Source organism: Arachis hypogaea, chromosome 19, assembly GCF_003086295.3.
Source record: "Arachis hypogaea cultivar Tifrunner chromosome 19, arahy.Tifrunner.gnm2.J5K5, whole genome shotgun sequence".
In the NCBI taxonomy this organism is placed as follows: domain Eukaryota; kingdom Viridiplantae; phylum Streptophyta; class Magnoliopsida; order Fabales; family Fabaceae; genus Arachis; species Arachis hypogaea.
This window is the reverse complement of record NC_092054.1, coordinates 113,728,366-113,744,684: the sequence shown is the minus strand read 5'-3', so window position 1 is coordinate 113,744,684 and position 16,319 is coordinate 113,728,366. Positions and strand designations below refer to the sequence as shown.

At 41.5% G+C, this 16,319-nt stretch overlaps 1 non-coding gene across 1 annotated transcript; it reads left to right on the top strand.

Moving 5' to 3' along the window:
* The first annotated feature begins 1,167 nt into the window (after positions 1 to 1,167).
* LOC112780617 (small nucleolar RNA R71) lies at positions 1,168 to 1,275 on the top strand. The gene has a single exon (XR_003191441.1). It is a non-coding gene; the product is annotated as a small nucleolar RNA R71 (small nucleolar RNA).
* Positions 1,276 to 16,319: the final 15,044 nt, after the last annotated feature.

Genomic DNA, 16,319 nt, shown 5'->3' with positions numbered 1-16,319 from the left:
GCCTTCTCAAAGGTCATGGTACCTATGGTATAAGGTATTAGGAACTTTCTAGGATCCTATTTCTTCTGAGGCAGTCTCAGTTGATCCAATGCATTTAGTTCATTGGTGAACATGGGAGGTTCATCTCCCCAAGTCTCACTACCAAATAAATTGGCATTCAACTTCATGATTGCACCAAGGAACTTGGCAACTTGCTCTTCAGTAACATCCTCATTCTTTTCAGAAGAAGAATACTCATCAGAGCTCATGAAGGGCATAAAGAGGTTCAATGGAATCTCTATGGTCTCTAGATGAGCCTCAGAGTCCTTTGGTTCCTCAGAGGGAAACTCCTGATTGAACACCGGACGTCCCAGGAAGTCTTCCTCACTGGGATTTACGTCCTCAACCTTCCTCCCAGGTTCGGCCATGGTAATCAATTCAATGGCCTTGCATTCTCCTTTTGGATTCTCTTCTGTATTGCTTGGGAGAGTACTAGGAGGGGTTTCAATGATTCTTTTACTCAGCTGGCCCACTTGTGCTTCCAAATTTCTAATGGAGGACCTTGTTTCATTCATGAAACTCACAGTGGCCTTAGATAGATCAGAGACTAAGTTTGCTAAATTAGAAGTATTTTGTTCAGAGTTCTCTGTCTATTGCTGAGTGGATGATGGAAAAGGCTTGCTATTGCTAAACCTGTTTCTTCCACCATTATTAAAGCCTTGTTGAGGCTTTTGATCCTTCCATGAGAGATTTGGGTGATTTCTCCATGAGGGGATTATAGGTGTTTCCATATGGTTCACCCATGTAATTCACTTCTGCTATTGCAGGGTTCTTAGGATCATAAGCTTCTTCTTCAGAAGATGCCTCTTGAGTACTGTTGGATGCAGCTTGCATTCCATTCAGACTCTGAGAAATCATATTGACTTGCTGAGTCAATATTTTGTTCTGAGCCAATATGGCATTTAGAGTATCAATTTTAAGAACTCCCATCTTCTGAGGCGTCCCATTACTCACAGGATTCCTCTCAGAAGTGTACATGAACTGGTTATTAACAACCATGTTAATGAGTTCTTGAGCTTCTGCAGGCATTTTCTTTAGGTGAATGGATCCACCTGCAGAAGTATCCAATGAAATCTTAGCTAATTCAGACAGACCATCATAGAATATATCCAGGATGGTCCATTCTGAAAGCATGTCAGAAGGACACTTTTTGGTCAGTTGCTTGTATCTCTCCCAAGCTTCATAGAGGGATTCACCTTCTTTCTGTCTGAAGGTTTGAACATCCACTCTAAGCTTACTAAGCTTTTGAGGAGGAAAGAACTTGGCTAAGAAAGCCGTGACCAGCTTATCCCAAGAGTTTAGGCTATCTTTGGGTTGAGAGTCCAACCACACTCTAGCTCTGTCTCTTACAGCAAAGGGGAAAAGGATGAGCCTGTAGACTTCAGGATCTACTCCATTAGTCTTAACAGTATCACAGATCTGCAAGAATTCAGTTAAGAACTGAAAAGGATCTTCAGATGGAAGTCCATGAAACTTGTAGTTCTGCTGCATCAGAGAAACTAATTGAGGTTTCAGCTCAAAATTGTTTGCTCCAATGGTAGGGATGGAGATGCTTCTTCCATGTAAATTGGAATTAGGTGCAGTAAAGTCACCAAGCATCCTCCTTGCATTATTATTATTATTTTCGGCTGCCATCTCCTCTTCTTGTTCGAAAATTTCTGAAAGGTGCTTGCTGGATTGTTGTAATTTAGCTTCTCTTAGTTTCCTCTTCAGAGTCCTTTCAGGTTCTGGATCTGCTTCAACAAGAATATTATTGTCCTTGCTTCTGCTCATATGAAAAAGAGGGAATAGAAAAATAATAATAGGGATCCTTTTTGGCACAGTATAGAGGTCCCTGTGTGAGTAGAAGAAAAGAAGAAGAAAAGAATGTAATGTAAGGAAAGAAACACAAGGGTGAGGAGAGCAAAGATGTGAGATGAAGAGAAGTGTTAGTAGATGAATAAATAAATAGAAGGAGATGAGAGAGAAAGAGAATTTTCAAAAATTATTTTTGAAAAATGGTTAGTGATTTTCGAAAATTAAAAGATGAAATAAATTAAAATTAAATTTTGAAACAATTAGTTAATTAAAAAGAATTTTTGAAAAAGAGGGAGATATTTTCGAAAATTAGAGAGAGAGGGTTAGTTAGGTAGTTTTGAAAAAGATAAGAAACAAACAAAAAGTTAGTTAGTTAGTTAAAACAAATTTTGAAAATCAATTTTTGAAAAGATAAGAAGATAAGAAGTTAGAAAAGATATTTTAAAATCAAATTTTTGAAAAAGATAAGATAAGAAGATATTTTTGAAAAGATATGATTGAAATTAGTTTTTGAAAAAGATTTGATTTTTAAAATCACAATTAATGACTTGATTCACAAGAAATCACAAGATATGATTCTAGAACTTAAAGTTTAAATCTTTCTTAACAAGTAAGTAACAAACTTGAAATTTTTGAATCAAAACATTAATTGATGATGTGATTTTCGAAAATATAATATAAAATTAAGAAAACTAATTTGAAAATATTTTGAAAAAGATTTTTGAAATTTTCGAAAATAAAATAAAATAAAAAAAATGGAAAAGATATGATTTTTGAAAAAGATTTGAAAAAGATAAGATTTTTAAATTGAAAATTTGATTTGACTCATAAGAAACAACTAGATTTTAAATTTTTTTGAAAAAAATCAACTCAAATTTTCAAATTTTATGAGAGAAAAGAGGGAAAGATATTTTTTTTTATTTTTGAATTTTTAATGATGAAAGAGAAAAACATGAAAAAGACTCAATGCATGAAAATTTTGGATCAAAACAATGAATGCATGCAAGAATGCTATGAATGTCAAGATAAACACCAAGAACACTTTAAAGATCAAGATGAACACCAAGAACTTATTTTTGAAAAAAAATTTTTATGCAAAGAAAACATGCAAGACACCAAACTTAGAAATCTTTAATGCTTAGACACTAAGAATTCAAGAATGCATATGAAAAACACCATACAACACAAAACAATATAATATGAAGATCAATCAAGAAGGTTTATCAAGAACAACTTGAAGATCATGAAGAACACTATGAATGCATGATTTTTTTTTTAATAGTGCAAGATGAACATGCAATTGACACCAAACTTAAAATCTGACTCAAGACTCAAACAAGAAACACAAAATATTTTTTTGATTTTTTTGATTTTATGATTTTTTTGTATTTTTATTTTATATTTTTCGAAAATTAGTGTGAAAAAGAAAAATAAGGATTCCAAAATTTTTAATATGAATTCCAGGAATCTTGCACTCTTATTCTAAAGCTCCAATCTGAGGGTTAGACATGGCTTAATAGCCAGTCAAGCTTTAGCATGTAAATCTTTTGGATCTGGAACAGCAGCAGGTGGATTAGCAACAACTAGCTTGCTCTTGATACTGTTAGGTTGGAAGCCCCAGTCTAAATGAATTTAGACATGGCTTTACAGCCAGTCAGGCTTCAACATGCTTCATGAAACTCTAGAATTCATTCTTAAAAATTCTGAAGAACAATATTGTTCATACCCTGGGTCGAACTGTCCGACCCGGGATGATTGGTGGCAAAACGACTAACCTCTTCAGGTCCGACTATCCGACCTCTTCTTAAAGAGATCGGCCAAATCGACAGGAGAGCCCAGTAAAGGGCCCAAATGGAGGAACACGACCCAAATCCAAAAGCAGTTCAAGCCTACAGAGATAAAGGCGGTTCCCTTAAAGATAAGCTGACTTCACTCAAGATAAAGATAAGATAAGATAAGATAACTAACTTATCTTATCAGAAAGGTCAGCCCACACTACTATAAATACACTGGAGCACCCAGGTATAACATATACTCTGATTCGACATAAAACCTGCTTAATATCCATGCTAACTTAAGCATCGGAGTCTCTCGCAGGTACCCCCCACCTTCTGGTGGCCAAGGATCAGCGGTGCAGCAAGTCCAATAAGTCGGACACAACAGCTCCGGCCGCCACCAGCCAGCCGGACATGTCATCTCCGACCAGTACAGAAGATCTCATCCGAGATCGACCTCCAGTTTCAGGTAACCCTCGGAACATTGGCGCCGTTGCCGGGGAACCTGAAAGTCATCCCAAAACCATGGCGGACGGCCATGACAACGACCACGACTCGGATCTGAAGAACAGAACACCGCACAAGAACGCAGACACTACACTAAAGGATACTTCGGAATCCAACGGTGACAAAAACTCACCGAATCCGGGAGCCATGGAAGCACTTCAAGATCGCTTAAAGCAACTCGAGAAAGAAACCCAACAACAACGGGAGATCAGAAAGGATCTACAAAGAGAGGTACGGCGACGTCGAGAACTAGAAGAAAAACTACAGCAATTGGAGGCCGACCTCAAATCAAAAGCTCCTCGGATCACTCCTGAGGAAAATTCACGCAAAGAACAGGATCCATTCACTAGGGAAATCATGAAGACCAAAATCCCAAAGGATTTCAAGCTCCCGGATATGGTTTTGTATGATGGCACTACAGATCCCAACCATCATCTCAGCAATTTTAGAAGCAGAATGTACCTTACCGATGCCTCAGATGCCGTTCGCTGCAAAGCTTTTCCAACAACTCTCACGAAAATGGCGATCAGATGGTTCGACAACTTACCTCTGAAGTCCATCTCAAATTTCGACGACCTGGCCAAAAAGTTCCTGGCCAGATTCTCCATCCAGAAAGATAAGGCCAAGCACACACCCAGCTTACTAGGGATCAAGCAAGGAGATCGGGAGAGCCTCCGCAACTACATGGAAAGATTCAACAAAACATGCATGGACATACAAAGTTTACCAACAGAGGCCGCCATCATGGGGCTTATCAATGGCTTACGAGAGGGACCTTTCAGCCAATCTATATCAAAAAAGTATCCTACCTCCTTAGACGAAGTCCAGGAGCGAGCAGAAAAATACATCAACATGGAAGAGAACGCTCAGCTGGGAGAAATCTTAAAATCTGGGGCCTCCTACCGAGACAAAGACAAGGACCCCAAAAGAAAAGAAGATCGACAGGGTGAGAAAATAAAAAAATACCACAACTACACTCCTCTCAAAGCATCCCTGGTCGACGTGTACAAAGAAGTCTGCCATACAGAAAAAATCCCCCTAGCGCGGCCACTCAAAGGTAAAAGGGGAGGAGGAAACCGGAAGGAATATTGTGAATACCATCGAATTTGAGGGCACTCTACCAACGAGTGCTTCGACTTGAAAAATATCATAGAAAAATTGGTAAGAGAAGGAAAATTAGATCGATTTTTTGCCACCCTGGATGATGACCAAAGAAAAAGACGGAGAGACGAAGATGATGGACGAGCTGAACGGTCACCTCGGACACCAGAAAGACACGTCCACATGATACACGGCGGATTCGCAGGAGGTGGGATCTCCAAATCATCCCGAAAGAGATATCTCAAAGAAGTATATCATGTTGAGGGAAAGGAGGAAGCACCCGACATCCCGGCGATAACATTTACTAAAGAGGTCGCATCCGGCATCATCTCGGGACACGACGATCCCATGGTCATCACTATTATACTGGCAAACGCCAATCTACACCGCACACTAGTAGACCAAGGGAGTTCTGCCGACATATTATTCAAAACAGCCTTCGACAAGCTCGGTTTAGACGAAAAGGAACTTAGAGCATACCCGAACAATCTGTTTGGACTAGGAGACACTCCGATACAACCGCTGGGATACGTATCGCTACACACTACTTTTGGAAAAGGGAACCAATCTAGGACCCTCAAAATAGACTACATTGTGGTCGACGTAAGTTCGGCCTACAATGCTCTCATAGGTCGGACAACACTCAATCAACTCGGCGCAATAGTCTCGACTCCGCATCTATGCATGAAATTCCCAACTGCAGAGGGGATAGCCACGATAAAAGCAGATCAAAAGATGGCACGTCGCTGTTATAATGAGAGCTTAAACCTCAAAGGCAGAGGAGAAGAGTTTCATACAATTGAGCTTGGCGGAGCTCAGCGTCGAGAAGAACTCCGTTCGCACCCAGAAGGTGAGGTAGAGAAGGTTCAGATTAGAGACACCTCGGACAAAACGACTAATATCGGCACGGTCCTAAGAAGAGATTCAAAGGAATTACTGATACAATTCTTACGAGATAATGTCGACCTCTTCGCATGGAAAGCCACAGACATGCCACGCATAGACCCTAAGCTAATGTGCCACAAGTTGGCGGTCTATCCAGGATCTCAGCCGGTGCAGCAGAAGCGAAGAAAACTTGGACCAGAACGATCCCAAGCTGTGAAAGAACAAGTACAAACGTTACTGGAGGCAAGATTCATAAGAGAAGTCAAGTACCCACTATGGCTAGCCAACGTCGTCTTGGTGAAAAAATCAAACGGGAAGTGGCGCATGTGTACCAATTATACCGATCTCAACAAAGCCTGCCCAAAAGATCCATACCCACTCCCAAGTATTGACGCTCTGGTAGATGCTTCCTCCAGATATAGATACCTCTCGTTTATGGACGCCTATTCGGGATACAACCAAATCCCCATGCATCCACCAGATCAAGAAAAGACCTCGTTCTTAACACCAAAGGCGAACTACTGCTACATCGTGATGCCTTTCGGTCTCAAGAACGCGGGAGCTACTTATCAAAGGCTAATGAATAAAGTCTTCTCAGATCACATCGGAAAAAACATGGAAGTCTATGTTGATGACATGTTGATAAAAACACAAAGCGAAGATACATTATTGTCCGACCTGGCTCAAGTGTTTGACACTATAAGGAAGCATAACATGCGACTCAACCCCGCAAAATGCACCTTCACAGTCGAAGCAGGCAAATTCTTGGGTTTCATGCTCACACAAAGGGGAATTGAAGCAAATCCAGACAAATGTCAAGCTATACTCAACATGAAGAGCCCAACCTGTGTCAAAGAAGTACAACAACTCAACGGGAGATTGGCCGCCCTATCCCAATTCTTAGCAGGAGCTACGATAAGATCTCTCCCCTTCTATGCTACTTTAAGAAAGGGAAAACAGTTCGAATGGATGACAGAATGTGAGCAAGCTTTCCAAGACTTCAAGGAGTCCTTAGGACGGCCACCTATCCTATCTCGACCACGAGAAGGAGAACCACTCATATTATATCTCGCAGTAGGAAGCCGGGTGATAGCCTCAGCACTAGTCAGAGAAGACGAAAATGGGCAACAACCCGTCTACTTCATTAGCAAAGCACTACAGGGATCCGAGCTGAACTACCAGAAAATAGAAAAATTTGCCTATACTCTCATCCTAACATCTCGACGACTCCGCCCGTACTTTCAGGCTCACACCATTAAGGTTAGAACTAACCAGCCCATAAAAGGAATATTGCAGAAAACAGATTTAGCAGGCAGAATTCTACAATGGGCAGTTGAGTTGTCAGAATTCGACCTCCAATATGAAGCTCGGACGGCCATCAAATCACAGTATCTGGCCGACTTCATCGTAGAATTCACAGATACCCTGGAAAATCCCACAGAATGGAATCTCTACGTGGACGGTTCCTCAAATAAAACTGGAAGCGGCGTAGGCGTGATAATAGAAAGCAACCAAGGAACCCAAGTTGAGCTCTCCCTCAAGTTCGGGTTCCCAGCCTCCAATAACCAAGCGGAATATGAAGCATTATTAGCTGGTTTGAAGCTGGCTAAAGAGGTCGGAGCTTAAAAACTCAACATTTACAGCGATTCACAAGTGGTCACATCACAAATAACAGGGAGCTACCAAGCCAAAGACCCCACCTTGAAAAAATATTTGGATAAAACCAAGGAACTACTCGGACAAATTGGGGAATATAAGATCTGCCACATACCCCGCGAACAAAATACCCGAGCTGATGTACTCTCAAAACTAGCCAGCACCAAACCAGGGGGCAACAATAGAAGCCTCATCCAGGAAATGTTGCAAAACTCGTCAATCTCGGAAGAGGAAAAAGTCCTGGCCATAACAAGTCAGGACCAAGGATGGATGACCCCCATAATCAACTACTTCAAAGAAGGAACACTCCCCGTAGAAGAAAAGGAGGCAAAGAAGTTAAAAAGGGAGGCACAGTACTACACCATCATAAACAACATCCTGTATAAAAGAGGAATCTCAATACCTTTACTAAAATGCATGCCGACCTCCAACACAAGGGAAGTGCTAGAAGAAATACACGGCGGCATTTGTGGCAATCATCTCGAAGCACGAGCTCTCGCCAAAAAAGTACTCCGGGCGGGATTTTATTGGCCAACTCTACAGAAAGAAGCCACAGAATTTGTAAAGACATGTCCACCATGTCAAAAACATGCCAACTTTCACATCGCCCCGCCAGAAGAGCTCATCAGCGTGACTTCGCCTTGGCCGTTTGCAAAATGGGGACTCGATCTTCTTGGCCCCTTCCCACAGGGATCAGGACAAGTTAAATTTCTCATAGTGGGAGTATATTACTTTACAAAGTGGATCGAGGCAGAGCCCCTAGCCAATGCCACCGCTCAAAGAAGCCGAAAATTCTTATATCGAAACATTGTCACAAGATTCGGGGTTCCATATTCAATAACCACAGACAATGGCACCCAATTCACAGATGCAGGCTTCAGAAAACTAGTAGCCGACTTGAATATAAAGCACCAGTACACCTCCGTCGAACATCCACAAGCCAATGGGCAGGCCGAAGCTGCTAACAAAGTCATATTGGCCGGATTAAAACGGAGATTACAAGATGCAAAGGGAGCCTGGGCAGAAGAGCTCCCACAGGTCGTGTGGGCATATCAAACAATGCCACATTCCACCACGAAGGAATCCCCCTTCCGATTAGCATACGGAACAGAGGCGATGATTCCAATAGAGATTGAGGAAGGGTCGCCCAGAATAGTTCACTACAATGAGGAAGCAAACTTCCAACTTCAGAGAGAAGAGCTCGACTTGTTACCCGAAATCTAAGAAAGAGCTCGGATCAGGGAAGAAGCTCTAAAACGCCGAATGGCTTCCAGATATAATCAAAAAGTAGTGCCGAGAAGTTTCATAGAAAATGATCTCATCCTAATCCGAAATGATATCGGAACAACTCGACCAGGAGAGGGAAAGCTGGCAGCAAACTGGAAAGGACCCTACCGAGTTGTAGAAGTACTTGGAAAGGGCTACTACATACTGTCTGAACTCGATGGACGAGAGCTTCCCAGGTCATGCCACTGATGGGATATTTTCGCAGAAAAACGAATTTCTCCAAAACACCCAAACTTAACCGGCAAGTGCACCGGGTCGCATCAAGTAATAATAACTCATGGGAGTGAGGTCGATCCCACAGGGATTGAAGGATTGAACAATTTTAGTTTAGTGGTTGATTTAGTCAAGAGAATCAAGATTTGGTTGAGAGATTTGTGATTTGCAGAATTTAAATTGCATAGAAAGTAAAGGGAATGGATAATTGGCATGAAATTAAAAAGAACAGGAATTAAAGTGCTGAATCTTAAAGAATAAGAAATTAAATGGCAGAAACTTAGAACGTAGGAAATGTAAATTGCAGAATCTTAAAGTGCAAGAAATGTAAATGGCTTGAATTGTAAAGGGAATTGGGAGTTGGATTTGCAGAAATTAAACAAGGAAAAGTAAATTGCAACAAACAGAGAAGTAAAGGATGTCTTGAATCAAACCGGATCTTAAATCAGAAATGTAAATAAGCATGAAAACAGTAAACAGGGAATGGGAAATGGGAAATCCGGATCTCAGGACCCAAGAGACTAGAAAACCAAGTCTAGATCTCAATGCCTTCCTAGATCCAACAAGAACAATTGCACAAGAATTTGTAAATTGCAAAGAAAGTAGATGAAAAGCAATTAACCGAAACTGAAATTCAATTGAGCAAAAAATAAAGCAAGATCTCAAAGTGAGATTGAAACAGAATTTCTTCAATTCTCCACCCAAAATCCAAGACAAGAAAAGTAAAGAGTGCTGGGCAAGAACAAGGAAGAAGAGAGATCAATTCTCCTCCCAAATTCTCTTCAATTAAACAACAATGCTAAGAAAAATAAAAGTGAGCTCTCAGCAAAATTCAAAAGAAAGCTATTCTGAAAAACTAAAAGGGAAGCTCTCCGAAAAACTTGAATTCTATCATATTTATACACTTTCTTCAAATGATCTTCAAGCCTTGAGTTGGGCCTTTGCTCTTGGTGGAATTGGGTTGAGAGAGGCCTTGGTTGATTGCTCTTGGAGTTTGGAGAGGAACCAAAGTGAACCAATTGAACCGAGTTGAAGTTTTGCAAAAGTTTGAGTAAAAGTTTGAGGCTAACTTTTACTCTAACTTTTACTATCAGCCTCCATGCTTTGCTGCTATCCACGTTGGGGCAAAAGTTAGGGGTCTAACTTTTGCTCCAACGTTGGCCTCCTTATGTGTACTTATGGCGCCAACGTTAGCCCAAAAGTTAGAGGCTAACGTTGGCGCAAACTTTTGCTCCCCCTTTGTATTGTTCATGTGCCAATGTTAGCCCAAAAGTTAGAGGCTAACGTTGGCGCAAACTTTTGGTGGCCAGGGGGTGTTTTTCTCATGCCAACGTTAGCCACAAAGTTAGGGGCTAACGTTGGCGCAAACTTTTGGTGCCCAGGGGGTGTTTTTCTCATGCCAACGTTAGCCACAAAGTTAGGGGCTAACGTTGGCGCAAACTTTTGGTGCCCAGGGAGTAACTTTCATGTGCCAACGTTAGCCCAAAAGTTAGGGGCTAACGTTGGGGCTAACTTTTCACCCAAAAGTTTGTGCAAAAGTTTGAGGCTAACTTTTGGTCCAGCTTTTTGCTTCCTGGTTCATTTTCACTTATTCCATTGTCCTCTCTTTACTCCTAGCCATTCCTTCTTGCTTCAACCTTTCTCCAAGCTTTCTTCACCTATCATTAATCAACCAAACACATCAAAGCTATGCTTAAAATCATAAGATATTCATTTTATCATAATATGTGACAATTATAGCATAAAACCTCATGAAATAGCATGAATTCATACATGGTTGATTCAATCAAAGGAAGCATGAAAATCTACCCAAATTAGCTTACTTGTAGCTCAAGAAAGTGCACAATTCAATTGAAAACAAAAGAAAAAGGCTAGTGAAACTAGGCTAAGATGACTTGTCATCAGGCACGCCTGCAACCTCAGAAGGTACTACAGTTAGAAAGATAAAAGATCTCATCATTGGATGCACTCTTTTTCCTGAAAAGGTTTTTTAACGAGGCACCAAAGTTGAGACTCAGACAATCCCATATGTATATATTTGCACTTTTCCTTTAAATAAAATATATTTTAGATACTCTACAAAGATTTCAAGACACATTAATCTGAAGCATTCATCGTCCGATTATAAAGCAACAGATCGGCAGAAAGTGAAAAACAATTTCACTGCACGATCACGATAAAGACAACCGTCCGATAAAGGTGAAAACGCGATTCACCCAAAGGACGCTCTAGAGATGACAACCACTTTCTACAAATCGGCAAAGATGAACACAGAATAATGTAAGAAGTTATCGAAAGTGATCTAAAAAAGAACCTGACGAGGTCTTACGGATTGCTAAAATAATAACTTAAAGACTGGCCGACGTTGAGAAGTCGGACCAAGTCAACCCAAGTTATAAGTAAACCCTGGAAAGAGGTCTGGCCAACCCTATTAAAGAGGATTACTTTAACTTAGAAGGGCTCGACATGACAAAGTCAGCCCAAAATGGAAAGTTATCAAAGTAGTCCCTGAAAGAGATCTGACAAGGATCCAAGAAAGAGGACTACAAATAACTTAAATGAGACCGATATAATGAAGTCGGACTCCTACTACTAAAAAGTTATAAAAAGTAATCCCTGAAAGAGACCTGACAAAGGTCCAAGAAAGAGGATTACAAAAATAACTTAAAGGAGACCGATATAATAAAGTCGGACTCCTACTACTAACAAGTTATAAAAAGTAATCCCTGAAAGAGACCTGACAAAGGTCCAAGAAAGAGGATTACAAAAATAACTTAAAGGAGGCCGATATAATGAAGTCGGACTCCTACTAGTAAAAAGTTATCAAAGTAGTCCCTGAAAGAGATCTGACAAGGATCCAAGAAAGAGGACTACAAATAACTTAAAGGAGACCGATATAATGAAGTCGGACTCCTACTACTAACAAGTTATAAAAAGTAATCCCTGAAAGAGATCTGATAAAGGTCCAAGAAAGAGGATTACAAAACTAACTTAAAGGAGACCGATATAATGAAGTCGGACTCCTACTACTAACAAGTTATAAAAGTAATCCCTGAAAGAGACCTGACAAAGGTCCAAGAAAGAGGATTACAAAAAATAACTTAAAGGAGACCGATACAACCAAGTCGGACTCCTACTACTGAAAGTAATCCCTGAAAGAGACCTAACAAAGGTCCAAGAAAGAGGATTACAAAAATAACCTGGAAAAGGTTGACCTAACGAAGTCGATCTCCTACAAACGAGAAGATCGTAAAAAATAATCCCCGAAAGAGACCTGACAAAGGTCCAAGAGTTTAGCAGGGGACCAACGCAAAGAAATCGGTTACAGAGCGATAAAGAACACACACAAAGCGAGAAAACCAAACAAGTCAGACCCCTAAAACTACGGAGATTCAAGCTACACAACAAAAACCCAAGGAGGTCGGGCTGCAAGATGTCAGCATTGGCAGAAGGAAGCCTGGCCAAAAAACCTGTTCTTTACAGAGTCATAAGGCCTCGAAAGGCCACCAACACTTACTATCCAAAAGACGGCAAGCTAATTGTTTGTTTTTCAAAAATAAAAAGTTGCTAGAAAAGCAACTAAGAAATGTCAGCAATCAAATAAAAAGTTTCCAAACGCCCACAAGCCGGGCCAACTACTTTAAAGAAAAAGATCAACAAGCATCAGAAGCCTTCTCGGCAGCATCAAGAGCCTTCTTGACTGCGTCAGAACAAGGAGAGGGGGGGCGAGTCTGAATCGGCACCGCATCTACAGTACCATCCTCCCGGTTCAGGATATGGAAATCCAACTCGGGCCCAACTGGAGGAGCGGAAGAAGTCGGCACCTTGGTAGAAAACACAGGGGGAGGAACCACCTCATCGTCATCACCCTCATCATCAGGGACAATCTTGCCATCCCTGACAACATTATCCAAGCTAAAGAGGATAAGATTGGCCTCGGGAGCAATGATTCAAACTTGTTCTCTCAAGTTCTCATAAGCAGCAGTCACGCTGCCAACGAGATGACCTTGGAGCTCAGCATAGTCTTCCCGGGCATTGTCAAGCTCCTCTCTCAGGCGCCTCCCCTCCCTATAGGATGTAACATAGCTATCCTTATGCATCAAGGCTGCGTCTTCAGCCAACCTCAAAGAAGCAGCCAGTGCTTCAGAACTCGCCTTCTCGTTCTCCAAGTCTTTTTCCAGCTTAGCCACCTTCACCTCAAGCTCCTCCTTCAATCCCTTCATCCGGTCGAATTCTTGTTTCGCCTCTTCCATAAATGCCTTGGTAGCATGGAGAAGGAGATTCTGAGCAGTCCGATATATGGCAGCCGACATGTACGCCATCTTAACATGATTTCGAGCCATAAAATCCAAGTGATGAAGGATGGACACATCGTCCATGGAAAGAGCACCGTAGGGGCCGATTTGTTAATCCACGAATTCAATAGCATTAAAATCAGGAGCATCGAGGTCAAAAGGCTCAGCAGTTTTTTGTTTTTTATTGGGAGGAGCAACAGAAGGGGCAGCAGAGGTGACGTGAGGATCTGCCAAACAAACTCGGGAAGTAGGGATCACCTTCTTCACCCCGGCAGAACTCTGCACCGATGGCTTCCCGCACACTTGGGAAGATCCCTCCCCAGCCGCCTGGGTAGCAGCATTTCTGGCAGTAGTCGCCCTCTGCGCCCTCTTATAAGCTTTCATGGATTCATTATTCTTCATTGCCTCTGCAAAACAAAACAGAAAACTCAGCTACAAGTCGAACAAGTCAGAAAAGACAGCTACAAGCCACATAAACAAAATCATAAAAGAAACACAAGATACCCAGTTCAGATTGAAGAAGAGAAGGATTAGTTAGGAATTTCTTTGTGTCAAGATGGGGAGGTTGACCCCAGCGTTCTTCCAAGATAGTCACAAAGGCCCGCTCAGCCTCATCCAACATCTCCCACGAATACCGGGAGACCCTCATGTCTTTTTGCCATTCCAAGGGAAAGGCAGGTTCGTCATTTTCATCCAGAAAAAAGGGTCGAGCTCCTTCAACAGCTCGGACCTTGAAAAAGTAGTTCTAAAAGTCACGAAACGACTCGTCAAACATGGAAAAAACTTTCTTTCCTTGGGTAGAATGAAAAGAGACCCATGCTGACTTCTTTTTTACCACACCGGGCTTAGTCAAAACAAACAAATAGAAAAAGAGAGATTGGGAAGCAGGAATACCAAAACCGTCGCACAGCAACTGGAAAATTTTTATAAAACCCCAGGAGTTGGGGTGAAGTTAAGAAGGGGCAACATTACAAGACCATAACAAGTCGGTTTCAAATGGAGTAAAAGGAAGAGTAATACCCAGTTGACCAAAGAAAAAATCGTAAGCATAAAAGAAGGGGCGATTATCAACAACTCGAGTCGAAAAACAGACTCTCTCGTCAGAAGAGGGAGGGACAAGTTCATAATTCTTCTCATCACCAGAATTACTACAGACACTGTGAAACTGCCTAAGCTGAGTACAAAATTTGGAATCAACCAGCGAGACACACATAAGAACCATGGAGTCCACCCAATCATCCATACCCGCGGGAACCTGGGAAGGCATTTCTGTTATGTTATTTCGGGAAGACATGAGGTCAACTAAATCCTACAAAAAGAAAGGAAGAATGAATTACACAAAAACATCTCGGACAGAGGGCAAAACATCTCGACGGGCGGATAAACAAAAAGGGAAAACCCCAAGACTCAAGACAAAGGTCTAGGGGCATCCCTTGGAGGCAGTAAATAAGCAAGGTTTTCAAGTTATTTCTACGGCTTACATCCCAGCACTCGTCAAAACAAAATCCAGAAAGAAAATAAAGGAAGCAAAAACGCAAAGGACCACACTTTTATAGTTTACCAGCAAAAAACACTACTTCTACAGTATATCAGAAATGTCAAAAAAGACCAAGCAGCAAAGACGCAAACTTTCTTTTGAAATCAAGAAAAAAATCATCAGCCAAGGCACAAACAGAAACGGCGGCAACATGCAAAAGAAAAAGGTTCAAGCAACAAGAAAAAGATTTGCACCAAAAAAACAAAGAAATTTCAGAGAATGCAACAAGTCAAGCATGATAAAAAACGGAAAGATCCAAACTTTCTCCAAAAAGAAGATCAAAAGGAAAACCCCATCGCAAAGACAAAAACAAACGAGGAAAATACGAAATGGGACTAACCTGGAGACGGAAGAAGCTGCGAGGAAGAGAGGAAGCGCAGAGACAAAGGCTGCCCAGAAAAAATGCCAAGCGACAAAAGTAGAAGCGCAAGCGAAAGACAGAAAGCGAGAGAGTGAAAGAAGAAATGTGAAGAAGTTACGAAAAGGGCGAAGGAGAGAAACCGTCTTCCTGAGTGCAAAATTCAAAAAAATAGAGAAGTTAGGGGAAATGGGGCAATTAAATGCCAATTAAATGCGGATATTAAAACCGCTTGCATTCCCAAAACAGCGCCGATATAAAAGCGCGCGCTTTTAGAGGAAAAACGTTCTACATTCAAAAGCTTCTACAAAGGAAATCGACAAAATGCTTGAGCTTGGCTTCATTAGAGAAGGACCGAAGTCAAGAACTCGACCTCAAAAAACAAGACCGAGCTCAAGCAAGGGCACTGTTCATACCCTGGGTCGAACTGTCTGACCCGGGATGATTGGTGGCAAAACGACTAACCTCTTCAGGTCCGACTATCCGACCTCTTCTTAAAGAGATCGGCCAAATCGACAGGAGAGCCCAGTAAAGGGCCCAAATGGAGGAACACGACCCAAATCCAAAGGCAGTTCAAGCCTATAGAGATAAAGGCGGTTCCCTTAAAGATAAGCTGACTTCACTCAAGATAAAGATAAGATAAGATAAGATAAGATAACTAACTTATCTTATCAGAAAGGTCAGCCCACACTACTATAAATACACTGGAGCACCCAGGTATAACATATACTCTGATTCGACGTAAAACCTGCTTAATACCCGTGCTAACTTAAGCATCGGAGTCTCTTGTAGGTACCCCCCACCTTCCGGTGGCCAAGGATCAGCGGTGCAGCAAGTCCAATAAGTCGGACACAACAGCTCCGGCCGCC